The sequence below is a fragment of the Pelodiscus sinensis genome, chromosome 6 (genome assembly GCF_052426305.1).
Source record: "Pelodiscus sinensis isolate ZL-2025 chromosome 6, ASM5242630v1, whole genome shotgun sequence".
Taxonomy (NCBI): Eukaryota; Metazoa; Chordata; order Testudines; family Trionychidae; genus Pelodiscus; species Pelodiscus sinensis.
In genome coordinates, this window is record NC_143057.1 from 128742333 (window position 1) to 128768576 (window position 26244).

A 26244-nucleotide genomic window follows, 5' to 3' on the forward strand; every position below is an offset into this window, starting at 1 on the left:
CACATCTGGAGGGACCTGCTTTCACCTGCTCCTCCCACTAAGAATTTTCCTGCCAGGGCTGGAGAGGGCATCAGCTGGAAGGTAAGGGGGAGGGGGAATCCCAGGGGCTTCATGGAACAAGCATCAGCCTCCAAAGTTTGGGATCATGGGTTGGAGTCTCACCCATACCTGCCTGGCCCCGCAGCAGATTGGCAGACACCACCAACCTCCCCAGGGCTGAAGCTGGCATCAGCTGAAGGTAGGGAGCTGGTCACACAGCTCCATATAGATCCAGGCTGCTTTTGGTTCCCTTCCCCCCTCTGCAATCTATTCCTCACCCGCGTCTACATTTTCCCCATCATTGGGTATCTCACACCGCGACGGCCCATTTCGACATGCTCAGCTCTCGACTGCATCATAAATGCCATGTGCCTTGTCGCCTAGGAACCATCCTGCGCCTGTCTGCTTTTCCATCAGGCCTTTAAGCCCCCAAGGCCCGAAACCTGGAGCCGTCAGGGAAGAGGAGTAAAACACTGAGTTACATTTTGCTCTGGTAATCCTTCTGCTGTTCTAGATCTCTTGCTTTCTGTTATTTCCACTCCAGCTCATCTGAGGAAGTGGGTTTTGCCCACAAAAGGTCAGGTTCCTCTAGATTTTTGTGAGTCTCTAAGGCGCCACAGGACTACTCGTTGTTTTTAAAGTTACAGACGAACACAGCTCCCCCTCGGAGACATTTTGCTCTGGTGTAAACTTGGAGGAGCTGCCCTCAGGGCAGTCCTCCGGGTTCACACCCGTGGAAGTGTTCACTCACTTTGGCAGGCTGAGGACAGATTTGGCTTGGGCTATGATGAGGCAGTAGAGACCAGGACCTTGTTGAAGAGGAAAGCCCTGCTCTGGCCTCAAACTAAACTGACCCACGACCAAGGGTTGGCAAAATTCACTCCTGGACCAGTGCTAGGTCAAGAAAGCCAGACGCACAGCCATTTGGGGTGGGAGATTCCCTGCCCCCTGAAGAGACATCCAGCACTTGCTTCTAGAAATGAAAGATGCCAAGGTATCACTCGCTGCACCCACAGCGTTTCAGGTGGGGGAGCTGGATTTGGTCCTCCACCAGGCATGAGTTCTTTATTGTTCAATATCTTTATTAATGACCTGGATGAGGGGATGGATTCCACCCTCAGCAAGTTTGCGGATGACACTAAGCTAGGGGGAGAGGTAGATACGCTTGAGGGCAGAGATAGGGTACAGAATGACTTAGACAAATTGGAGGATTGGGCCACAAGAAATCTGATGAGGTTCAACAAAGACAAGTGCAGAGTCCTGCCCTTGGGACGGAAGAATCCCAAGCATAGTTACAAGCTGGGGAGCAACCAGTTAAGTAGTAGTTCTGCAGAAAAGGACCTGGGGGTTACAGTGGATGAGAGGCTGGAGATGAGTCAACAGGGTGCCCTTGTAGCCAAGAAGGCTAATGGCATATTAGGTGCATTAAGAGGAGCATTGCCAGCAGATCCAGAGATGTCATTATTCCCCTTTATTCGGCTTTGGTGAGGCCGCATCTGGAGTATTGTGTCCAGTTCTGGGCCCCCCACTACAGAAAGGATGTGGACGCATTGGAGAGGGTCCAGCGGAGGGCAACCAAAATGATTAGGGGGCTGGAGCATATGACCTACGAGGAGAGGCTGAGGGACTTGGGTCTGTTTAGTCTGCAGAAGCGAAGAGTGAGGGGGGATTTGATAGCAGCCTTCAACCTCCTGAAGGGAGGTTCCAAAGAGGATGTTCTCAGTAGTGACAGATGGCAGAACAAGGAGCAATGGTCTCAAGTTGTGGTGGGAGAGGTCCAGGTTGGATATTAGGAAAAACTATTTCCCTAGGAGGGTGGTGAAGCACTGGAATGGGTTCCCTAGGGAAGTAGTGGAGTCTCCATCCCTAGAGGTGTTTAAGTCTCGGCTTGACAAAGCCCTGGCCGGGTTGATTTAGATGGGATTGGTCCTGCCTAAGAGCAGGGGGCTGGGCTTGATGATCTTCTGAGGTCTCTTCCAGCTCTATGGTTCTGATTCTATGAGCTCTAATTTCCCTCTCCTTCACTGCTCTGTACAGCTAGGCTTGCAGGAGCAGTGGCCTCCGGCAGAGGCCTACATTGATACAGGATCAACAATTTAGAAAAGGACTCTCGGAAACATTCCCATTTTCATAGAATCATAGAACAGGAGGGAGTTCGAGAGGCCATCAAGTCCAGTCCCCTGCCCTCACGGCAGGACCAAGCACCGTCTAGATCATCCCTGACAGGTGTGTGTGTAACCTGCTCTTAAATATCTCCAGAGATGGCGATTCCACAACCTCCCTAGGCAATTGATTCTAGTCTTTCACCACCCTGACTGTTGTCCAACCGAAACCTCCCTTGCTGCAATTTAAGCCCATTGCTTCTTGTCCTGTCCTCAGAGGCCCAGGAGAAAAATTTTTCTCCCTTCTTGTCACACCCTTTTCTGACAAGCTTGTGACAGGCAGACAACATGGTGCAGAATACAGGGCTTATTTGGGCTCACTAGTGGGTAGGGATGTAAAAGTATCTGTATCAAAGCCAGCAGCATGGGGGTGGCAGCCAGTTCCCCCAGAGTGGGGCTGGAGGCGGGAGCCAGTGAGGGCTGGGAGCCAACTTAAAATGCTGTAATACACGGTTACCCGATTACCTGCATTTTAACTTCCCTACTAGGGAGGAATGCATGCTGGAACTCCATCTCCTACGACCAATCGATCCATCCCCAAAACGTTCCCGTGAAACATAAAACACCATCAGGTAGTGATGCCATATGTTTGCCAGAAGCTGGGAATGGGACACAGAGGAGGGGTCACGTGAGGATTCCCTATTCTTTTCACTCCCTCTGGAGCACCTGGCATTGGCCGCTGTTGGCAGACAGGACACAGGGCTAGACGGACCTATGATCTGACCCCGTCTGGCCGTTCTTATGTTAGTTCTTTCTACGCAGGAAGAGAGAGGGAGTATGGGCTGTGATGTGATATTTACTTCCAGTGGCTGCCACTCCAAAATCCAGAATTTGTCAACAAAGATCCGAGAGACCGCTAGCCCACCCCAGACCAAGAAGAGGACAGAATTATGCACGATGTTGGCATTTCCATGCTACCACCATATCTGCCACCAGCAAGCTAGCTGCAGTCGTGGGTGAGAGAGACCGTTTCTGCCGAGGTGGACATATGTTCAGTGGTGATAAATATTTAACATGCTTTTAGTCCCGGCTCGAGGGCCATCAGCCTGTAAGTGAAAACCAGGGTTGATTAATGGGTTAAGCAGCTCCCAGTTCTAGAAGGTTAGGATCAATCCCAATTCTCTGCTCTTTGTTGAATCTTTAATGCTTTTTATCGGGAGTGGAGTTTCTTGGCAGAGGTTAGTTATTTTAATAGGGCCACTTTAAACTGCATAGATTTTAAAGGGATAAAAAATAAACGAGGTTTTCATGCGGTCACTTTGTTAAATTAAATTTTAAAAAAGAGAGAGCGAGAGGGATTGAAAATTTTTAAAAAGCCCAAAGTTTGGAAAAAGCCCATTTTTCTCCCTGGTGAATTTGCGGCTTTCAGAGTCTAGCTCTCTCCTCAGCATGGCAGTGCTGTGAAACCATCAGTGATACCCTCCCGCAGCAGATCTGAACCCATCTGCTTCACCAGGCATGACCTCTCTGTTCTTCCCAGCGGCTGGCTGCTCAGGTCTCTGTGGAGGAGCTGGGAGCTAACTGGTTTAGAAGGGTTTGGATGGGTCCTGACGGGCAGGAACGCCATGTTGCGGGTTTAGCACATTATCATTTGAGCAGCAGGTATCCAGAGAGATGCCAACACTAGGGTAGAGTCACGAGGGACAGAACTATTCTTATCGGTGACGCCTACTAAGCTATGACTTCAGCAAAATACGCTGTGTAACCTCTCAATTTTAATGTCTCAGTCTACAGGATCTTATCTTGGTGTGTGTATGTATCACTCTTGTGCAGTGTTTCTTAAACTTTTGAAGACCGAGAAACACCAAACAATTTTTTTTTCTGAGGAACACCAGGGGAGGGAGAAGGGTCAGGGGAAAGTTATTAACCAAAAAAAAAAAAAAAAAAAAAGTTGTCTGCCCCTTTAAAGGAAGCCATTTTGAATTATGTTGTTCTCCGCGGCACACCGGTGTGCCACAGAACACAGTTTACGAAACACTGCTTGTGCGTAAAGTCAGACATACGAGGTAGGGAATGGTTTATAGTTTTACATGTGAAAATGAAAACCAACACGGGTGTTTCCAGTGCTCAGACACCTCTATGTCTGGATGATCAACTTAACGATCTGTAAACATCCTAGCTCCATCTCTTATAGTTGAGCAGTGATCGGTCCTGGAAAGGCACGTGACCAAACCAACTTATACTTTCACCACATCATTTTCCATGCAAGGGAGGATTATGTAGAAACAAAGGATTCCTGCCTAAATGGAAATCTATGTAAACTGGAAAGGGAGCAGTCTCTTTGTCTTTGACTGTCAAGACACGAAAAAGAATGAACTGATTAGGCCTCAGTTGGAGGATTGTGTCCAGTTCTGGGCACCACATATCAGGAAAGATGTGGAGAAATTGGAGAAGGTCAAGAGAAGAGCAACAAAAATGATTAGGGTCTAGAGAACATGAGCAAAGAGGGAAGACTGAAAGAATTGGGCTGGTTTAGTTTGGAAAGGAGAAGACTGAGAGGGGACATGACAGCAGCTTTCAAGTATCTAAAAGGGTGTTTTAAGGAGGAAGGGGGAAACTGTTCATCTTGGCCTCTGAGGACAGGACAAGAAGCAAGGGGCTTAAACTGCAGCAAGGGAGGTTTAGGTTGGACATTAGGAAAAACTTCCTGCCTGTCAGGGTGGTGAAACACGGGAATAAATTGCCCAGGGAGACTGTGGAATCTCCATCTCTGGAGATATTTAAGAGCAGGTTGGACAGACACCTGTCAGGGATGATCGAAATGTTACTGGGTCCTGCCGTGAGGGCAGGGGCCTGGACTTGATGGCCTCTCAAGGTCCCTTCCAGTTCTAGTGCTCTAGGATTCGATGATTCAGATGGACAAGGCAGCATCACACCCGACCCCTCCTTGGTCCCGGGCGGGCTGGAATCCAAGAGGGATGCTCTTCGGGTCTCCACCTTGCTGAAGCTTCCGCTATCTCGTTTTAGAGGAGGCCTTTGTTCTTTCCCGCACTGTGTGCTACCGAGCTTTTCACACACAGACCCCCAGGACTTCCATGGGCATCCCTGTCCTGGGGCTGCAGAGTAGAGCCCTAGATAATCAAAGACGTTTGGGATCCAAAATGAGGCTCACATCTTCCTGCCTCGGGGTCTGAGAGAGTCGTTAGTCCCAGGGGAGCAGAACAAGCCCCTCAGAAGTCCCCCCAAGATCAGAGATTGGGGGGGAGGGTCGATGCTGACCCCAGTTACACCACCTCAAACTCATTCTGATTGCTCCGGGTTTTCTAGGATCAGAGCCAGGCCCAGCGAGAGACGTCCGTGAGGGGCCATCTGCAGGAAAATGGGAGACCACCCCCAGCAGCCCCAGAAGAGATATTCGGGGGGAAGGTTCAAGTCCATCCATTAAGATCGGATGTTTTTTCTAGAATCCCTGCTCTAGCTCAACCAGCAGAGATGGGCTGGCTGCAGCAGGGCCTATGCTACACAAAGAGTCCGATTCGATTGTCACCACGGCCCTTCCTGGCGTTAAAATCTCAGAACCGGGTGCTTCTCCGTCCTCCTTTCAGCGCTTTCGTCTCTCAAAGGCAAACGGTTACAGAGACCCACCCACCTCGCTAGGCTGCCGTTAAGTTTCAAGCTAGTTTTCCACCAGGAGATCGCTTGCTGACTTCTTTTCCCAGCACTGACCCATCCACCGGAAACTCAGGCCAGGAGAGAGGGTTTTCCCCCATAGAAACGGAGCTGGCCCATCTTTGGCCGTGCGGCTGCTCTGGAACGAATGTAATGCAGGTCGCACGGGGCTATGCTTACGCCTCGCACACACCACACACCAGTTCCCGGGTTCGCCGGCGTGCACCCATTCACACCACACCGTTACCGAGAGAGTCTGCCGAACCGGACTGTATCTACAGAGCTGACACTGCTACCCTAGGCCTAAACCAAGACATTAACCAGCTGGCGCATGACAGAGCCAGTTTTTCCTGCCATTAACACCTGCATCTCCACATCAGACGTGATGAATGGGACACATCCGGCCCCCTTCGTTAGCCTCATTAAGGACATATATCTTGGTTTCTGTTATTTCTACTCCAGCTCCTCTGAGGAAGTGGGTTTTGCTCACGGTTCTATAGACTTCGCTTAGTTTTTTTGGTGCCCACAGGACCTTTCATTGTGTTTTAAGCTCCTCGCAGGCATATTCTCACACACAGTCCGTACCCAGCCCTGCAGTCGCATGCCCCCTCCTCCGGTGCACCTCCTCCCATTTCCATTCACACCTCTCTCTCTCTCTGTCTCTCCCCGCTTCCCCTTGTCTCCTACAGTCAGACACACACACAACACCCTCCCATTCACACGCAGGAGCCCCACCCGCCTCCAATTACAGCCCATCAGGATCCCATTTCCGCTCTGACATGCAAAGCACTTCCATGCTAATTGTCTTTTCTCACCCGCTGTTGTAAACAAGGATTAGGAGCCCAGAGACAGAGCTGAGCCCTCGCTGCCAATTAACCTGCTCCTGGTGTTCTGTGACAACACCGATCCGAGTGCCAGACTGCTGTCCCTTGCAACGTGACAGTTACCAAACAGCTGCTCCCCAGCTCCTTCAATTAGAGCGTCACAGACACCGAATGAGCCAGTAGCCTCTGGCCCCTGGAGAGGCTGCTGTATCGTAGAGTCCTATCAAGCACCCCGATTCCTCCGCATTCCCTGACCCCTCCACCCGCACCAAGAGAATCAGCGCACTCTTGAGATTGGCTTTCATGCCCGGAGGCGGAAGCGGCCGGACCATCGCCGCGGATTGCAGGCAGGACAAATGGATCCATGCTACAAGGGCTGGACGGCCTCCCACGAGCACGGAATAAGTCGGGATTGGACGTCCTTTGTGCCACGCAGCCTGGGGGGCTCAGCCATGCCCGAGGCAGCCCGTTCGGACTCCGTCGCACCTCTGGGAGACGCTCGCTCACCCCCTTGACCCAGCGGGGCTCTGTGGTATCGCCACGTGGCCTTGGACTGCTGCCACGTCGGTGACACCCACGCTCAGCTCCCCACTGGCGTAGCACTTCACGCTCACCTTGCCCACTCTGCTGGTGCACACGGCTGTGCACACAGCAGGGCAGGGGAGAGCCACACGGAGCTCTGCTCCCGTAACCCCTCTGGTGCGAACGTGCAACACAGCTCACCCCCTTCTCTGGATAATAATGGCAGGATGGGGGGATGCCCCCGTGCCAAGCGGCCCCACGTGGCAGGAGCAAGAGCGGGCAGAGGTGGGAGGCTCTGGGGATAGGAGATCTCTCCTGTGCCACGCAGGAGACAGCACAGCATCAGGCATTGCAGCAGAAGCTGGTGAGACACATGCCAGCCGCACAGCAAAGGTAACATGGGGGTGGGCCTCATGCAATGCCATCACCTGGGGGGTGGCACATAGGCAGGGCGGTGGAGAGCAGAGCTCGGCGACACGCTGTCTAATGGGGGTCCTTTTCCCTTCCAGGACAGATAGGCCACTGCTTGGTAACTGCCACCCCCCGCCAGCCCTAGCCACTCAGCCTGCTGTTCTTTCCAGCCAGGAATGAGCTCCCGACCGGTAAATTACACCAGCCCGCTGGACGGCTGGCAGAGGCTCTGAACGGAGAGCGCTTGCTAACGGCGTTGGTGTAACTGGGCGGAACCGGGTAATCCACGGGAGCCAATTCCCTTCTCGCTCAGCATTTATTTAATTAAGTCAAATTCATCAATTGGCGAAGGGCCCCTAGGCGACGGCGAACGGCCTACGGGAAGGGTCATGTCTTTCCCCGTTGGGGAAGCCCGGAGACAGCTTGTCCCGGGGGCACAGGCGAAACCTCTGCCCCGCTGCTCAGATTCGGGAGCGAACAACGTTCTCAGTAACTAGCCTGACCGCCTCCACTGTTCGCACTGGGCCAGACTCCTGGGCCCCCGACTCAGCATGCCTCCTCTCTACTCCGCAAAGCCTCTGACGAGGCCTCAGGCATGGCCGGTCGTGGGAATGGTCCCTTTGGGGGAACGATTCCCAGCGTTTCCTCGAGGGAGTCTTTAAAGAGCCTGCTTCTGGAAGCAGAGAAGTGTGGGGCTGAAAGGGACTTCAAGAGATCGCCTAGTTCAGTGGGTCTCAACCAGGAGTATGTGTACCCAGGGGGTAACACAGCGCTCCTCCAGGGCGTGCGGCCACCCACCTCGATATTGGCCTCGCTTTGCAGCAGGCGACGTAAAAAGCACTAGCGAAATCAGTACAGGCTGAAATGTCATGTTGATAATGCTCCGTCCACTGAAAGGGAAGGTCGGGTTTTATAGACCAATCTATTTATTTTCCAAGTGCCCGGGCACAATGAGAAAGCCAGCACTTGTTCTGTAGCAGTGCGCTGTGACGCTCTGGGAATTCTGTGTCTGATTGTGTCAGCAAGTAGCTTTGAAGTGGGGTGTACCTCCGGGGCCCACAGGACTCCTCAGCGGGGGACAGTCTGGAAAAGTTGGGAGTCGCTAATCCGGGCCTCCGACCGTCCCTGCAAAGCGTTCGTCCAATTTGTTCCTAAAAAACTCCGTGATGGTGCTCCCACAACCTCCGTAGGTCACCTAGTCCAGAGTTAACAACAACGTTGTTTGTAAAGTTACAGACGAGCCCGGCTACCCCTCTGAGATTTTTTATTCCCGTTAGAACATTGTTCTGGCATCTAACCTACATCTCCCTGGCTGCAAACTAAGCCAGATTGTCCTTCACCTACCCTCAAGTGACATGGAGAACAGCTGGGTGTAACAACCCTTCCCATATGTTATCAGAGCCCTCCTTCAGTCTTCTCTTTTCCAGACTGAATATGCCCCGTTTTTTACCTCTCTTTGGAAAACTGCAATCAGGCCCGGCTCGGCACCCAGCCATTAGCAAGAAACACAAAGCCGCGGCCAGAAGCAGACGGCCAGTCAGCCCGCGAGCCCCGATGGGTGTAAAGGCCTGCTCCAGTGGAGGAAGCTGTTGGTTTGCAGCTCCTTAGGGCAGTGGTCCCCAACGCGGTGCCCGTGGGCGCCATAGCACCCGCTGGGGCATTTGTGCGCGCCCGCCAACAACCTGGGCCGGCCCGCCCCCGGTGCGCGGCGCACGGAAGGCGCTGGCCCCAGGCACATGACACGCACCGGCGCCGGGTGGGGTGGCGCGGCGCTCGGGCGGCTCTAGCCCCGGAGCACATGCGGGCGTGCAGCGCTCGAGCGGCGCCAGTGCCGGCACCAGGCGCGCGGCAAAAGATGCTTGGGCGGCCTCGGCCCCGGGCGCAAGGCGCTCGGGCGGCCCCAACCCCGGCCCTGGGGCACATGCTGGCATCGGGTGTAAGGGCATCCCTGTCCCCTGGCGTGCCCCCGGGCGCCCGGCGCGTGAGTGGCCCCACCCCCCGAGTGCCCGGCACGTGAGTGGCCCCACCCCCGGGCGCCCGGGAGCCTCTAAAGGTTGGGGACCACTGCCTTAGGGTCAGGGAAGTGGCCATGACCGGTGTAGGGCCCTGCCCATCAGCTGACCGGCAGCACCCTGGCACGCGGGGCTAGGTTCACGCTGCCCTGACCCCCTTCCCACCTAGCACCACCCCCACCCGGGAAGGGGCAGGACCACAGTCAAGGGGCTGCCACTTACAGAAACCCTGCGCCCCGTCTTTCCACCAGCAAGGAGCCCTCGAGAGATTCCTCGCTGCAGGTTTCATCAGGAGCAGCAACGGGGGCACTTCCACAGGCCCAGAACAGCCCTGTCCCCGGTGCAGAAGCATCAGTTAGACGCAGACCCCTCGGCCACCCCACCAATCCACCAGAGGAAACCTGGCCCATATAGCTCACCCAAGGCAACCCCCCCTTAAAGCTGGTTCGACCCTAAAAGCTGGTGCTCCTGTAAAAGTAGCACTCCAAGGCAGCGTTAAATCCGTTCCAGGGCCTCCACACAACGTGGCGCCGGTGGGAGTCAATGGGTTCGGGTTTGTACATTTCACGAAGCTGGCGCCGTGTGCGTTGGTGCGCGCGCGTGTGCACTCGCACCAGCAAATACTCAGTTAGGCCCAAACCGTCTTGTGGCATTAAAAATCAGCCAGGCTAGGGGTGAACCTTTTAGACAAGCCACTGGCAGCTCTGCGGCCGGTCTGCCCCACCCAACGCACTAAGCAATTTGCGTTCTAGTTCTGCCTCGCGTGAGGATTCAGGCCGGTGTCTTGTTTTAGCCAAGGCCCTCTTGTCATTTGCTCTCTGGCTGCCCAGAGCGGAGGCCGTCGGGCTCGACAACCGTGAGGCAAATGACAAATTCCGAAGGAAAATGAAATCTCATTTGCCGAAGGCCCTTTTGCCCGTGTGGCTGGGCTCCCTCCTGAGCCCCACACGCGCCTCGCGCCCTCGGCTCGGCTGCGGAGAGGTGCAAACACGGGAAAACGCAGCAGGCGGCTGAGACAGCTGGCCGACGGCCGCAGCTAGTGCAGAACCCAAGAGGCGCCAGAGACGGAGCGAGGCGAAGTGCCCGGCATTCAGCCAAGCAAGGGAAGAGCTGGGCTGAAAACCAAACAGCTCCGACCACCCGGCATCACGGCCCCAGCACGGAGGCTCCGTGAGCGCCACCACAACACCAAAGCCAGAGATCGAAAAACTCAGGTAGCCTGCCCAAGAACAGCTCCGTGCCTGCCTGTCTGCTCCCGCGGCTCTTGCCTCTGAGCACTTCTCAATCCAACTGCACCTTCTTGGCAGCCTGCAGAGAGCCCAGGGAGGCTGTGGCGGAGCCAGGAATCGAACCTGCAACTCATGAGTCCTCATGCTCTAACCACGAGCCACCGTGTCATTCTGTGCTCCTGGAAACACCGCCCCGCATACAGACATACATCAGAATAAGAGAACGGCCAGAAGGGGTCAGACCAAAGGTCCATCTCGTCCAATGTCCAGCCTTCCAACAGTGGCCAGTGCCCGGTGCCCCGGAGGGAATGAACAGAACAGGAACAACCTCTCTCCCATCACCCATTCCCAGCCTCTGACAGAGACTAGGGACACCATTCCTACCCATCCCAAGTAATAGCCACTGATGGAGCTAACCTCCATGAACGTGTCTAGTTCTGGTCTTCACAACATCCTCCAGCAAGGAGTTCCACAGGTTGACTGTGCGCTGAGTGAAGAAAAACTTCCATTTGTTTGTTTTAAACCTGCTGCCTATTCATTTCATTTGGTGGCCCCCTAGTTCTTATATTGTGGGAATAAGTAAGTAACTTTTCCTTATTCACTTTCTCCACACCAGTGATGATTTTATAGACCTCTATCATATCCCCCTTAGTGTCCTCTTTTCTGAGCTGAAAAGTCCAGTCTTATTAATCTCTCTTCATATGGCAGTCGTTCCAACCCCCTAATCATTTCTGTTGCCCTTTTCTGAACCTTTTCCAATGCCAAGAGATCTTTGTTGAGATGAGGCAACCACATCTATATGCAGGATACGTGTGCACCACTATGAAACCAGACAGGGCCGCCTGCTTTCCCAAGGCCTCTTCTGTACAGCACAGTACGACAACCCTTCTCTCCTCCCCCCCCCCCCCGCTGTCTCCATTTCCATCGCAAGCCCTGCTCCCCCGGGGACTCCGTCCCACGTCTGGGGGCTCCTATATTTCCCCGCTGCGCCTGCTGTCACTCTCGTCACCTTGCCTGGTTCGTAATGTGCGGCAATAAAGTGTCACCGTCGGGAAAAAATACTGCCTCCCGGCAGCACGTAACCCTCCAGTGCATAGATCCCACAGTCCTCACACGGCTGCCACACTCTTTTCATGTGGGGGTCACCGCCGAGGAAGAGAAAGAGCCCCGCTGGCGTGTGACCTCGCAGGAGAGCCGCGTCTCCGCCGCCTTCGTTAGGGACCCTAACGAGGGTGTGACCTAGTGGGGGCCCAGCTGCTGGCTCTGGGGTAACCCCCACTGGCTGCCGGGGGTACCACAACCCAGCAAAACAGGATGAGTCACTATGCAAACCAGTGGCCAGACACCCCCCATGGAGAGGAACAAAGGAAGGTGGAATGCTGCCCTGGCTGGGGGGCAGGGCTGGAAGAGGGTTAGTTAGTCGCTGGCTGTCTGGGAGCATGGAGGAGAGCCTAGGGAAAGGGGCTGGAGTTTAGGGGTCCAGTCTCCCCCATCTCAAGGGGGCCTGAGGCATCCTAGCCCAGCTCTGTGACCAGACTACATCTGTGCTGTGCTGTACCCTGGAGAGGCAATAAACTTCCTCTATTCCACCGGCTGGTGCAGTCTGTTCATGCCATTTCGGGGTGCAGGAGACGGGGGACCCCCAACGTGCCGTCACAGAGGGCCAAGTGGCTGGTTTGAGCCGGGGTTCCCTGGGAACCGGGGGGCCTCGGACAGAGCCTGCCAGCAATCAAGAGATTCTTACTAACGAAGAAACAAGTTGGTGGTATTCTGGTCTCCGTCCTCATCGGCCTTGCTGCACCGGGCGGCAGAGCAAACACAACCCGGGGAGGGATGAAATAACCCAGGGTCCCTGGAGCACCAGGAAACAGACCCCCCTTCCGCTGGGCCAACTCCCCCTTGGAGAGGCAGGCGTTGCAGCATAGGGGCCCAAGGAACAGCAGAAGGGACTCTGTCCCCTTGGGAGTAGCAAGGGTCCCCTCTCTGGCCCACGGGCTCTCCCCGGTACGTATCCCAACAACCACAGTTTATCTGCCGGACGCGTGGGACGCGGCGCACCCTTCTCCTGCGCCCACACCGGGTCCCCTTGGCAGGGGCTCCCCAGAGCAGGAAGCCTTGGAGTTTGCCCGCCGCTGACACACGTGGGGCAGCTCCCACGTCTGAGCTACCGGGGCAGCTACTCCGGCCGACACCGGTACGTTCACGTTCCGCTTTCCAGGTGTCTTTGCACTCGCCGGGGCGGAGACTCTGGGGGAATCGCAGGAGCTGGGTCCCCATCAATCGCCGCAGGAAGGGGCACACCCCCTCCCTGCCCTTCCTGGGAGGCCAAGGGCTCTGCCCCACGCACCGAGCTGTGCAGTGCTGCAAACCTTTGCCGGGCTCTGGGAACACCCCCCCCCCGTGCTGCAGGATCGTGGGGCTGTTCCCGGTTGCCCTGGGGCCACCTGCCGTTCCCCAGCCCCTGCAGGGGGAGGAACAGCCGGGGAGCTGGGGTTGGATGGTTGGTCCTGGAGCGGGCCCAGAAGGCCGCGGTGGGGCCCATCGATCGCCATGCCGACGGGAGGGCTGGAGGGAAGTCAGTGAGACCTGGCCGTAGGCAAGGAGCGAAGGGGAGAGGGAGGCTGGGATGCAGGAGGTTTGGGGGCTGTCTGTCTGTCTGCGGCCCACAGCACAGGAGCATGCTGGCTCTGGAGAAGCAGCCAGGCATGTGCCTGGTCTCTTTCCAGACCTGGGAGGATGAGGATCCTGCTGAAGGCGGGTACTTGCACCGGACAAAGGCTGCCGGCTGGCATCAGGAGATGCAGCACAGTCACTACGGGCTCTGTCGGGCGGCAGGTCTCACCGACGCACACCCCAGGCATGCGGGTTGCTTCCCGGCTCCAGCTCGCAGCCCTCCCCCGGCAACGTGCAAACTCTCCATGCCGGGAAGAAACACAAGGAATCTCTCTAGCGCCTGTTGGACAAGAGCGACCGCTTGTGTGAGGCGCTCGGACGCAGGAAACACCCGGGAGCCCAGACAGCCCTCTCGGCTGGAGACGATCCAGACCGAGAGGCCAAGCAGTGCAGTGCTCTCCTCTTAGAGAAAGGCATGTAGCATCTTTCTGCTGCTCTCCTTCTGGCTGTGGGTGTAATTACAATCTGCTGCTATCCCGGTTGTGTGCACACTTGCAATTTGTTTTGTGCACACACACACACGTATGCTTACACACACACACACACACACACACACACACACACACACACTCACTCACTATCTCCGGATAAGAGCATCAACGGATGCCCAACATGCACAAAATTTGAGAGTCCAATATCAAAGTTCTGCCCCTCCTCTGAGGTCCACACTGAAAGCCCCACACCCGCGCCCACCAGCGGAGGACACGTGGCCCGTGCATGTACGTGCACTGGTGAAAGGGCCCAGCCCGGCCAAAGCCCACCCGTGGTTAGATGACGAATGCTTTCGCTTCCACTCTCGCCCACTCGTCCACAGGGCACACGGGCTGCAGCTAACAGCTCCCGGGAGAGGGACAAAACCCAAACCCAGTGAGCACAGGCTGTTTGGAATATTCTGCATCAGCAACGCCATCGAACCCATTGAAACTGCCACCAGCGTCTCCCTACCTTTCCTCCCACGCCCCCCTCCGCTCCCCAGGGCTCCGGAACGGTGCACAACTCGGGGGAGGGGGACCAGAGCCGCACCACGAGTGCCAGGCACGAAAACGCACATGCCGCCAACAGAGACGAAACCCATCGACCAACCTGCCAGAGCTGGTCTCTAACCACGGAAGCAGCCGCGTGCGAAGGCTTCCTATCTTCCGCCTGCCCCAGGTGCCGGCGGCGAGGGAACAGACAGCGGCTGGCATTCGCAGCCGCACAGCGGCACGCCGGCTGCAAAGCAGCACGGCAGCTGCACGTCAAACACGTCTGGGGTGAGGCCATGGGATGTGCCACTGAGGCAAAGAAAACCACAGAGCATGACCCACCCCGAGACAGGGCAAGGGGGGAGAGAGATTCTTCTCTGGATCCTGTACCCGCATCCCCAGGTCCCTGCAGAAACACGGGTTCGGTCTCCCGTCCCATGCACTGGTCTCGTCTGAAACCCAGCTCCCCGCGGACTTGACCGAACAACTCCTGCCCCACGGAGATTGCTGGGAAACGCGTTTAAGACCCTGGAGAGAAATTAGAGGCACACTTTGTGCATTGGCTCATTTGTCCATTCAAAGGCTGGTGCAAGGAAGGTAGGTCCAGGGGTGAGTGGGTTAACCTAGTGCACCTAGGTTCAGTTCTTGGCTCTGCCACTGACTTCCCGTGTGACCTTGGGCACTTCATTTAATCAGGCCCACAGATCACTTCACTGCCTGTAAAATGGGGAGAATCCTGTAGCTCCCAGGAGAGGGTAAAAAGGACAGAACCCGTAACATCAGTGAGGCATTCGGGTGCTGAGGGTAACGTAAGCACCCACAGAGAGTGCCTGTTACAGCCGGGAAGTCCTGAGTGGCCAGCCGTGTGAGACATGGTGTGACGGCACGTTGGGGTTTTCCTGTCTCCTGCATCCCCGCAGTGGCACGAACAGACTCTACCTGCCAGTAGAAGAGAGGGAGTTTATTGCTTCTCCAGGATACAGCACAGCACAGATGTAATCCGGTTACAGGGCAGGCCTAGGATGCCTCAGCCCCCCTTGAGATGGGGGAGCCTGGGCCCCTAAATCCCAGCCTGTTGCCTAGGCTGCTTCCTCCATGAAACCAGCCAGAAACCTAACTCCCTCACTTCCAGCTCTGCCCCCAGCCAGCACCCCACTCCTCTTCTTCCCATTGTTCCGCTCCCTGGGAGATAACTGGTCGGACAGGTTCGAAGCCCCCTTGCATAATGACTCATCCCCTGCCCTGCTGGGCCGTGCAGCAGCCAGTGGAGGTCACTCACAACCCACTGCCCAGCATAGCCACCAGCAAGGTACCCCCCACTACGCCACACATGGTGACAGCAACAAGGGTAGTCACAGGTGCCAAGGCCAGAAGGGAACACTGTGATCAGCTACTCTGACCCCCGTAGCGCTCAGGCCAGACTCCGGCCCCACCGTCAGTCCCAGAGCTGAGCTTTCAGAAAAAAATTCCCAACCTGGTTTACAAATTTGCCAAGGATGGAGACTCCTTCAGGAACCCTGGTCAATGGGTCCAGTGGTTAATTCCCCTTAGTCCTCTGTTCTCCCCACAGTGTTCCCTCCAATTTTTCCATGCATGTGCAGAATAAATCTTGTTAATTGCACCGAGGCAAGTGCAGGGGCGCACCACCAGGAGAAACACATGCTCCAGGCTGTGGGCACTCTGCTAATCTCTCGTAGGTGGCCGCCCAAGTGCTCAGCTTACAGGGAAACCTGGTCTCAGGTGCGATTCCTGCTGACTCCCCGGGGTCATAAAGATCCTTTCTAAACTGGCCACTCACGGTCATGACGCATCACATCTGCCCAGTGCTTCAGGGGCTGGGAGCTCTCTGGCAGGCTCCACGAAACGCAGACTGAGCTGCCACAGGAGGATGGGGGGAGGGAGTGACGACCGCAGGAACTGGTCTTCCAGCCAGGCTGCCAACTTCACAACAGAGCCTGGCAGGCCGCCTTCTGGGCACCTGTTGTCACCGGTCAGACAGCAGCTCCTCCCCGCATGGGCACAGATGCAGGAGAGGTGGAAGCATCTGTAATTGGGACCAACCCCGTGCACCATTCACTCCAGGTAATGAAACCGACAATCCCCAGACAGATGAATCGACGGCTCCCCCTTTCCCTTGCCGATTGCTGTTTGGCTTGGACAGCTACACGGGGCCTTATCGGCTTGCAACCGCGGCGCTCTGCCAGCCTCCCTCGGCCCGGAGCACTGAGTAATATATATATATATATATATATGTATGTTTTAATATTTATGGGCCAGATCACATGCCTTATTAAGCCAGGCCTCCGGCCCCCACCCTTAGGATCCGATGGAATGTGCCTGCCATTAAACACGCAATTAGCCTGCATTTACAAATCTGCTGAAGACTCCAGCCAGCCATTCACCCCTCACCAGTGGAGAGTTTATTCCTCCCCCCAGCGGAGTCCATCTCGTTCCCTAAGAGAGATCTTGGAGTCACTGTGGCTAGTTCTCTGCAAACATCCACTCTGTGCGCAGCGGCAGCCATAAAAGCAAACAGGATGTTAGGAATCATTAAAAAAGAGATAGAGGAGAAGACAGACAATACCTTATTGCCTCTATATGAAACCACGGTGCACCCACATCTTGAATACCACGTACAGATGTGGTCGCCTCATCTCATAAAAGATCTTTTGGCCTTGGAAAAAGTTCAGAAAAAGGCAACAAAAATGGTTAAGGGTTTGGAACGGGTCCCATAGGATGAGAGATAAATAAGACGGGGACTTTTCAGCTTAAAAAAGAGGCGACAAAGAGAGGGGGGATAGGCTAGAACTCTGTAAAATCATGACAAGTGTGGAGAAAGGGAATAAGGAAAAGGGATTTACTTTAACATAAGAACTAGGGGTCACCAAATGAAATGAATAGGTAGCAGGTTTGAAACAAACACAAATAAGCTTTTCTTCAAGTAGTGCCCAGTCAACCTGTGGAACTCCTTGCCAGGGGATGTTGGGAGGACCAAGATTTTAACAGGGTTCAAAAAAGAACTAGACACATTCATGGAAGATTGGTGTAGGAGGATGGGCAGGGATGATGTCCCTTGCCTCAGTTTGTCAGAGGCTAGGAATGGGTGACAGGGGAGGGATCACGTGCTGATTCCTTGTTGTGTTCCCTCCCTTTGGGGCACCTGGCATTGGCCGCTGTCAGCAGACAGGATCCCGGGTCTGACCCAGTCTGGCCGTTCCTATGTTCTCATGTCACAAGCCAACCAAGTGTCATGGTGCCACAGCCTCAGAGAGATGGAAACGGCCCATTTTTACGCTTGATCAAAGTCCAGCTGCCCTTGAAACAAGTACGTGTCCATGTCCTGGCCCTCAAATGCTTCTGGCGCTGTGTGGACTGAAGGGAAGCTCTGGAAACTCCCTCCCCCTAGAGCTCCCCAGACCCAGAACAGCGAGAGGAGGGCTCCCTCTTGGGGGCAGGAAGAACCACATGGCATCTCCCCACTCCCAGCTCGGAGGAGCCAGCCAGAAACGGAAGCCAGGGCAGGTCAAGATGGGACTGACTGATGCGGCCGATGTCCTAAGATCGTTTCACAACATTTGCAATCTAAACGTTCTGCCCCCTGAGCGGATTGGCTGCTTGACCCGCCCCTCACCCGTGCCCCGCCTTCCATCTAGCCAATCCCCGGCTGGCATCACCCAGAGAGAGAATTTAAGCCACAGAACACATGGGGAACTGACATGCCATTTGCCCCCATCACACTGTGGCCCCTTTGCTTATGCGCCGGCTCCCCTCCCGCCGTCCTGTGTTTGTTCAGATTGCAAGCTCTTTGGAGAAGGACCATCTCTTGCTTTCTGTCCGCCCGGCACCTTGCACCACGGGGCCTGACCCTGCACTGCTGGCATCCCCGTGAGAAATAACAGAGCAAGCCCCCAGGGTTCTGCAACCCGGAGCTTCCGGGCCCCAGCCGAGGCGAACAAGGCAGCACAGACGGAACGTGCCCCACGCGGAGCTGGGCGCTGGACAGGACACCGCCTTTGGGGGATCGCCCCACACAACCAGGGCTGGCGTGGTGCTTTGGCACCGCACGACTGCGCTGGAAAAGGGACGGGATCAAAACAGATCAGGCTGCTCCGGGCACAGGGGCGGGCCCAGCTGGAGAGCCGGAAGAACCACCAAGCAGCGCAGACCCGACCTTCCCCGCTGCTTCGTGGGGGAGATGCGGAAAGCAGCGGAGCAGAGGCGGATCGTTGCTCTCCTGCTGCTGTCTCATTCCGCACAGCCAAGGAGAGAACCAAGCAGCATTTAACCACTAGCATGTGCGCACGCGGCCCCTTAATAAACTCTTTTCCCTCGTTCCCATTTGCCTTGCTCCGGGCCACTAATCCAATTGAGCAGAGCTCGGGGCTTGTAACTAAGCTGTGACACATTTGTCAGATCCCTGACTAGACCCGTGGCTAATTTCACAACACTAATTTATCTTAGCATATTCTATCACTTTAATTTCGTCCCCCTGGAGCCCATTACACCCCCGTACCTTGTAGCCAATGTGTGCCGGTAATTGCTATTATTAGCGGGATACTCCACTGGAGAGGTACCGCAAATAAAAGGAGCCAGCAGCAACCCAGCCAGCTGGCCGGGAAAACGAGGCAGCAGAAAGAGGAGGAAATGGTGGCGCCTGGACATGGCCAAATGGGAAGAAATACAGTCCCAGGGTCAAACGCAGCTTTTGGTGACACTGGTGTAAATCTGGAGTGACTCTGGTGGCAGCAAAGGAGCCACAGGTGTGTAAATCCAGAGTAACTCCCCCAGCTGCAATGTAGCCTCACTGGTGTAAATCCAGACTGACCCTGCCAGCGGGAAGTGAGCCACCCTGGTATAATCTGGAGTGACTCCATCAGCAGGAAGTGAGCCACCCTGGTATAATCTGGAGTGACTCTCCCATGGAGCTATGCTAGTGTAAATGAGAACCCCCTCTGATGATAGCAGACCTGGTGTAAATGCAGTGCCTCCACTGTGTTGTGCACACAATGGCAAATCCAGTTTGAACCTCCTCCTGCCTTGCAATCTAGGGACAGACACATTTGTTGGACACTGCAGCCCAGAGCTCATAAAGACCTCACCGCTTCGGGCAGGGTGCCAAACTCAGTGAAACAAACTCCCCCCGCATGAGTCAAACCAGGCCCTGAATACCTCTGGGACGACCTCATCTTACCACTGTCTTGTCTGGGATGACACATCCCTGTGTCACCACACAACCTCTGTACAGGGTGACACAACAGTTCGGCCTTGGACGGCGAAGCTTAGAAGGAGAAAATTCTGTCTAGGGAGACAAGGGCTGTGCCAGGGAGGCAGAGGGCAGAAGGCAAAACCTGTCTGACTCTAACTTTCCTAATCAGGAGCTGTGGTTTTCCAATCAATCTATGACTGACAGACACACCTGCCTGTTCTTAATCACCACATCAACTCCGCTTCCCCCGGGACCGCCCCAACTCCGCTTCCCCCGGGACCGCCCCAACTCCGCTTCCCCCGGGGAGTCTCCCAAAGAAACACTGACCAGGCCCGACTGTACTCGGCCTAAGAACAAAGGATCTCCAAGAATCAAGCTCACGTTGTGCCATCAGGGAACCTTCTGCAGCACCCCAGTCCTCGGGTGTGCCACAACCGACACATTTCCATGTGACCCACTGTCGCTGCTGGTCTCTTCTCAAGAGACTAATAACTACACAAACAGCAGGAGCAGGGTCTAACAGCTCCATGGAAACACGGAGCCAGCGCCTGCCTCCTTCACAGTCAGCGTCAGAGGAGAGGACCAGAGACGGGGGGGGACACTCTCAACGATGTGCTGAGATCCAGGCTATGCGTGAGCCGGAGTCTGGCCGTGATGCTCGAGGCGAATAAACAACTTCTTACCTTGCCACCGGTCTGAATTCCCAGGGCTGTCCCCGATGTCTCATCAAACTCCCGGGGATTTTCCACCACGTTCTGCCCTGCACCGTGGGCGCGTAGAACAGGGATTGGCCTTTCGAAAGGAGAGAGAAATCTGTCAAAGATGGGCCCGTCTACTTTACTGCCACCCTTTTGCAGGGCGGGATCCCCCACGCTCGCCCCTCTGGGAGGGGACCACCCTTTGGCTGAGGCTTGGCAGCTGATGCTCAGGGACTCATCTCCTCTAGGCAAACAATTGTTGGTCCACCCCAGAACGCGTGTTCCTTTCGTTAGCTCAGTGCTTATGCACGGGGAGGTGGGGGAAGGCGTTGATTTGCTCACATGTGGCCTTTGATCTTATTTAAAGAAATACAGGCCGAACCTCTCTAGTCCGGCACCCTTGGGACCTGACCAGTTCCGAACCAGGGAATTTGCCAGACCATGGGAGGTCAGTGTTTTCTAGCAGCATTACTAACACTTCCACTGCTTACTGGGCTGTGAGAGGACATTGAGGGGTAAATTAGAGCGAAATAACAGCACCGAGCACTGAGACTGGGGCTGTAAACAAACTTCATGGGACCGCGGGAAACTTGGCTGCACCCATGATAAGTGGGCATCTGGCTCACTCAAATCATGCCAGACCACGGATGTTGCCAGATCAGAGTGTGCCGGACTGGTAAGATTCAACCTGTAATAGGAACCAAACAGAACCAGCCACAACACGCCCTCACGGGCATCAAATACCGAACACGAAGACATGACAAATCACAGCCCCATTAGGTCTGGTCACTCAAGGCTCCGATCCGACACGCCGTGGGTACGTCTGACGGCTGTCAGGAAACCTCCGAGAGCACGGGAAGCCAGCAAGCCCGTGCCCATGTGCGGGGGAGGGGCACCTACGATGGTAAACTGAGTCGGGATCAGCTCTTTCCTTGTGGGTTGTGCAGGGCTTGGGGCAACGGGATTCCAGCCCAACTCAGAGTCAGGTAACAAAAGGTAAGTGTGTGGTATAACCCCAGACTCGCTATCGCAGTTAACAAACCAGCCACGTAAGACCGCCTGGGGGAATATTCTGACTCGTTGGCTTTTGTTGGTGATTTTTTGAATGCTTTGCAGTAGGGGATAGTCTGTGCATCAAAACATTGTGATGCTTTGCAACAGGCCAATGGTTTTCAACCTTTTTTTCACTTGTGGACCCCTAAAAAAAAGGCAAGTGGAGGTGCAAAGCTTAGGCCTAGTCTGTAGAGCGCGGGGTGAAAACCACTGTAAAAGGCGTCTTTTCCTCGCTTTATAGTCCATCTCACACTGCTGATGCGGCAGAGGGACCTTCTGAGGAGCAGCCGCACCATCAGAAACTGTCTACGGCCCAACTTCCTTTAGGGGGTAGCCCCGGAACTCGGCAGAAGACTTTCTGTCGACTCCAGCGGGCCTTGGCGATGCTTAAAGAACCCAACCCCAAAGGCCTGTAAGCGCTCAATAAATAAGTGAAACCTCATTGGGCGCCGGCGCGGCTGATTGCGAAACTCTCATTTGCAAAGCGCTGGGAAATAATTAAAAAGTTTTCCCGGCGCCGAAGGAGGGACGCGGCCCGTTTGTCACCCCAGCGGCGCGTGGCCCGCTGCAATTTATCACGCTTGTCAGGTGTCAGCCGCTGAAAGATTTAACTCCGCCGGCCCCAAGCCGAGCCTGCGCCGCGCCCCATCACTCACCGCCGATTCGGCCGGACAGATGGGAGCCACCGATGGCGGGAGCTGGCAATGACTGACAGAGATGACAGAGAGCTCCCCCGCCCTTCGCCTGCTGGGCCAAGAGGCCGACAGGCCTGTTTTACAGCTCCAAACGGCAGGCGAAAGAAACAGACAAGGCCGGAATGGAATTGAATCACAGCGCCAATCCGTCACCGCCGGTCGGACAGCAGTCGAGGCTGCCCGGGTGATGGGGGAGGGATCCAGATGTATGGGGAAATTCTTCTTCAGCTGCATCTGAAAGAGGCAGCTCCCAAGGGGTAGAAGTTCATTACCCCTTCATTACAGCCCCTCATTACACTAATGAGGGGCTGTATCCAGGACCCTGCTCAAGACAGACCCTAGGGAGACCCCCGGCGTCTGAAGACAGATACCCAGGTGGCAAAGTGGGCCCTGGGATGGGAGTTAGGCAGCTGGGATCCTGCTCCTCGCTCTGCCACTCAAGTGACTTAGCCTCAGTTTACCTCTCCTGCCCTCAGTCTGACTAAACTCTCATTCTCGGGGGGACCACGCACACGCCTCGAGTGTGGCTATTTCCCTGGCAATGGGACGGAATTCACCAGGCGCCCATGATGCTTCTAACGTAAAGCGCTGACTAATTCTTTCAACGGGCTCATCCGAGCGGCCAGGCTAGGTCAGACCAAAGGCCCATCCAGCCCAGCGTCCTGTCGGCCGACAGCAGCCAACGCCAGGTGCCCCAGAGGGAGGGAACAGAACAGGGAATCCTCACGTGATCCCTCCCCGGTCACCCATTCCCAGACCCTAGATGCTGGAAACTAGAGGTCCTATTATAACTCACTGCCTGCCCACCTGCATGGCCCCGCGAGACCCGCGAGGCGCCGTGGGAACTCACGCTCTCGCAGGAGGACTCAGCAGTACTGCACACGGTGGCCTCCCCCATGCAGAGAGAGATCCCAGGCAAACGCAGGGCCACGCACGCAATGAGGGGCCGGAACGGTGGCTCTCCGTGGCCAGAAGGCCAGTCCTCTTCCAAAAAGGACGCCACCTTCTCTTCGGAGGCCTCCAGCCACTACACCCTGCAGCCAGCAGGGGGTGCTGGCGCACAGCCCCGCCCTGCCCCCCCAACATAGACAGCACGGAGATACGTTTGAACAGTCCAGATTTTACTGTCCACAGACAACAGCAACAGTGCGCACAGGAGCTAGGGGGCCTGGTTGTCTTCTCACCGGCCCTAATGGGGTCCAGGGGCAATTCCCCCAAAGACAACTGTGTTCCCAGGGTGTAAGCGAGAAGAGAATTACACCCCGTGGCCCACCCAAGACACACAGTGCAAAAGGGCTGGAGCGTGTTTTGAATATTTATTTTGTCCTACGCCTAGATGCCGGATCTCTGCGCGAAGTGTGAAACCCATCCCAGCCCTTTCACCATGGCCCACAAACACAGGTACACACCTACACACCAACACACACGCACAGGCAGATCTGTCAGAACCGGGCCAATTGTAGGCGGCTTTTCACGGGGACAGCAAAAGGCACATCCCTGACTCCAGGGAAACAGCCCACCACCAAGTATTATGGCTCCGCTCCAAAGCCAGGAGGCATGAGAGTGTTTCCGTGGAACGACTGTAAGAATCGGAGCGCCGTAGGACTGCAACGGCGCTCGAGAGGTCGGTCAAGGCAGGGTCCAACCCCATCGAGACCTATAGTTCTCTAACTACGGGTGGGGTCCGCCAGAGTCATCAGAAGGGGGTCGTAGTGCAGTGATGTTTGAGACCCCTGTTCTGGATGGTCCCTGACAGATGTCCGTCTGAGCAAAGTAACTTCTCCCTAACTTGAAGTGAAATCGATCATGCTGAAAAGTTCCAGAAAATGTCCTGCGGACGCCGATACTTTGAATGGGAAATTTCAACCCCAATGGTTAGAGTTTGTGGTTAAGAATAACTGGAAACAGTCTTCTAATCACCTTCTAATCACTCTTACTAATAAGCAGCCCTACCTATCTACAGCAACTGACACCCCCACTAAGGGTATGATGAGTTTACTAGACATAGGAAAATGCAGCGGTGATTTAAATAATCGCCGCTTCATTTACATCAAAATGGCCGCCGCGCTGTGCCGATCAGCTGTTTGGCGACACAGCGGGGCAGTCTGGACGTGCCACGGTCGACAAGGGAAGCCTTTGTCGTGAAATGAGGTTTACCGGAGCGGTCGACAAAGGCTTCCCTTGTCGATCACGGCACGTCCAGACTGCCCCGCTGTGCCGCCAAACAGCTGATCAGCACGGTGCGGTGATTATTTAAATCGCCGCTTCGTTTTTCTATGTCTAGTAAACTCATCTACGTGGCTCCGTCGACGGAGCCATATAGTCTAGACACACCCTTACTGACCAAAGGGAATAATTTCTCCCTGCCTAAAGCCAGTTGTTCTAGCAAGGCTGACCTCACAGGGACCAAGAAACGCAGAGGCAATACATCTACAGCAATGAACTGATGTATTCCCTAGACCGCGAATTTCGCCTTCTCCATTTGTGGGTACCACCGGGGATCCCTGAAGAGGGGCTGGGATTCTGTAAGATGGGGGCTTTGCACAGTCAGAATGTCAGGCCCCATGGAGAGGTCTCAGGTGGGGGACCCAGGAGCGGCGGCACCCAAAATCCAGGTGGTTCTAACGCGCTGGCACTAGCCATCTGCTGGGGACGCTGCGGGGGAGCTGTGGGCTGGGGAGCCAGTGAGCACAGCGCGATGATTTGTCAATTTCCTTCGCTCACATATTAAAAGCAACGGGCACTTTAGGGATTAGCTCAGCTGAGAGCTTAAAAAACACCTTGAAAGGGAAAAACAAGGAAGATTTCAACCTGTGGAGAAAGAGAAGCAAAGCTGGGCTCGACCAGCAGAGCCAATCAGAACCCCTACGGTAAGCCATACTGACGAATCGAACGAGCCCTATGTTTAAAACAAACCAAAGGGCGTTTTCCTTCATGCAGCGCACAGCCAACCTGTGGAACTCCTCGCCAGAGGATGCTGTGAAGACCAGGACTTTAATAAGGTTCAAAAAAAAAAAAGCTAGATAGATTCATGGAGGTTAGGTCCATCAATGGCTATTAGCCAGGATGGGTTGGAATGGTGTCCCTCGCCTGTTTGTCAGGCTGGGAATGGGGGACAGGGGTCACATGAGGATTCCCTGCTCTGTTCCCTCCCTCTGGGGCACCTGGCATTGGCCACTGTCGGCAACTGCGGGTCCGAATTCCAGCATAACCCCAGCTGGAGGGTCTCCCGCTCAGCACGGGGGTCCCCCAGATGTTTTGTATCCTGAGCATCACTCCCCACCCCCGAGGCTAGCCAGGGCCTCACGGGGAATCCTTGGGGTGGGATACCACGAGGTGCGGCAGTATGGGCCACCCCGCCGCCCACTCCAGCTGGGCTCTGCAGCCCGATGGGTGACTAGGGTGAGCGGCACTGCGACCGGATGCCGGGAGTCAGAGCATCAGGTGGCTTTGGCCCTGCAGACCCTGCACTGTGAAGGAGGGGCCACGGGGTGGCCACCGGTACCCACAGTGCAGACCGGGCGTGTGGCTGCGGGACCAGCGGGGGTCTGGGCGGTGTCCTGCAGCCAGTAAGAAAGGAAACCTCTGCTCCCACTTACGCCAGTGTCAGTCCAACGTGACTCCAGGGGGTCCAGGCGTTCAAGCCGGTGCACAGCTCTCAGGGGCTGCCCGTCAACTCCTCTCCCTGGGGTCGCCGAGACGGGCTGGGTCACGCCCACGTGAGCCGCTGGGCTCCGGCCCCGGAGAAATCTGAACCCTCCACGGTTCGACCGGAGGCAGCAGCAAATGTTGCTGCTTCTTGCGAGCGCGTCGCCTGCTTCTCGTGCTTAATGGGGCAACCCGCCCCCGGGCTCCAGTGACAGCTGCGGACACCCGACCCTGCCGAGAAGCAGGCTGCTGAGTTAAGGCCGTCCGACAGGGCCTGGCGGGAATCCAGCCCAGCCCGGGCATCACGGTGCGCTCCCGCGCCCGGGCTGTGCCGGGAGTCCCTGCCAGCCTGGTGCGGCCTGCGGCGAGCTGCCGGCCTGCGGCTGGAGCCCGCTCCTGCTGACTCCGCACACAGAGCCGCCCGAGCGCAGACCCCAACGTCCCACTCTGTGAAATACTGGCCTCTCCTGTTGGCCCGTTTCCACAGACGGCTCTTTG

At 55.7% G+C, this 26244-nt stretch overlaps 1 protein-coding gene across 3 annotated transcripts in view; it reads right to left on the reverse strand.

The window, feature by feature from the left end:
* CNTFR (ciliary neurotrophic factor receptor) overlaps window positions 1–26244 on the reverse strand; it is a 400203-nt gene that overhangs the window by 305356 nt on the left and 68603 nt on the right. For 2 of the 3 annotated variants that reach the window (XM_089779475.1, XM_089779476.1), the window contains exon 2: window positions 20336–20444. The gene's annotated coding sequence lies outside the window, so the exon portion shown is untranslated. Of the gene's footprint in view, window positions 1–20335; window positions 20445–25697; window positions 25820–26244 lie in introns of those variants that run through there. The other variant, XM_075932804.2, reaches the window with a different exon arrangement.